The following is a 1,318-nucleotide window of genomic DNA, read 5'->3' as shown; positions in this document are numbered from 1 at the left end:
AGGTCTGAAATGTTATAGGGTTTCCTGCTAGAGCTGGGGGGTTGGACTAGAAGACCTCCAAGGTTCCCTCTAACTCTGTAATTCTGAGGAGGAGGAGGAGGAGGAGGAGGAGGAGGAGGAGGAGGTGGTGATGGTGGTGGTGGTTGTTGAATACTAGCGCGGGAAATACAAGCGCGCGAACAAGGACTCTTCCTGATTGGCTCCCGGGCAGAGCCGGCTCAATCCTCGCCCTGATTGGTCGAGCTACAAAGGACTCTTCCTGATTGGTTCCCGGGCAGAGCCGGTCCATTCCTCGCCCTGATTGGTCGAGCTACTCGACGCCCCATTGGTCCCTCACTCAAACCTGGGGGTATAAATGTAGGGCGCGAAATACGCCTCGTTGAATCGTTTCCACTAGGAGCTGAATAAAAGTCACTTTCCTCATACTTCTTGTCGCGTCCTTTCCCTTCGCCCCAAGATGTAAAACTGGCGACGAAGGTGGGATGCCGATTCCCGCGACCACGAAGAAGAACAGCCAGCTGCCACCGCGTCTGAACCAGCCAGAACGCTATCGTCAGACCGAGAACTCCGGCAGCGAACGCGAATTTTTCTTCGTCCTTCCTCTCCCCTCTCCGGCCCCACACCACGATGGCGTCATCGCTTCCTCCTTTCGCGCCATTCGGCGGAGCCACCGGAGAATCATGGGACGGATTCATGGAGCGGTTCGAGTGTTACCTGATCGCTTCGAAAAACCAGGCTCAGACCGATGAGGAGAAATGCAGCTTCTTCCTGTCCTGCTGTGAGCCGTCCATGTTCGCCTCTGCGAGAGCCCTGGCCGCCCCGAGGCCAGCATACAAACTTGGGTGGGCCGAGCTGATGTCCAGGCTGAGGAACCACTACGCTCCCTCACCCTCTTTATTTGCACGCCGTTTCGCTTTCCGCCGCCGAGTACAAAGGGCTAATGAATCCATTAGCCAATTTCTGGAGGCCTTGCGCACTGTGGCCGCCCAGTGCGATTTTGCAGACCTGGAGGAAAACCTTGCGGAGCAATTTGTGTGCGGGGTCCGCGACGCACACTTACGCGGCCGATTGCTCCGGAATCACAAGATTACCCTGATGCAAGCCGTGGAAATAGCGCGAGCCGCCGAACTCTCCGAGCAATCCACGGCCGACATGGAACGCCTCCAGCTAAACCCCCCCGCACAAACCGTCGCGGGGCCGCTCGCCCAGACGAACCTCGTCGACGACCTCTCCCCTGCCGAAAACGAGGAGGAGGAGGAGGAAATCGTCGGCCAGATGAGGCTGCAGCCCAAACGGAGGCCACCCCAGCAACCACCGG

Source organism: Thamnophis elegans, chromosome Z (assembly GCF_009769535.1).
Source record: "Thamnophis elegans isolate rThaEle1 chromosome Z, rThaEle1.pri, whole genome shotgun sequence".
Classification (NCBI taxonomy): Eukaryota; Metazoa; Chordata; class Lepidosauria; order Squamata; family Colubridae; genus Thamnophis; species Thamnophis elegans.
The sequence above is the reverse complement of the archived record's forward strand: the minus strand, read 5'-3'. Positions refer to the sequence as shown.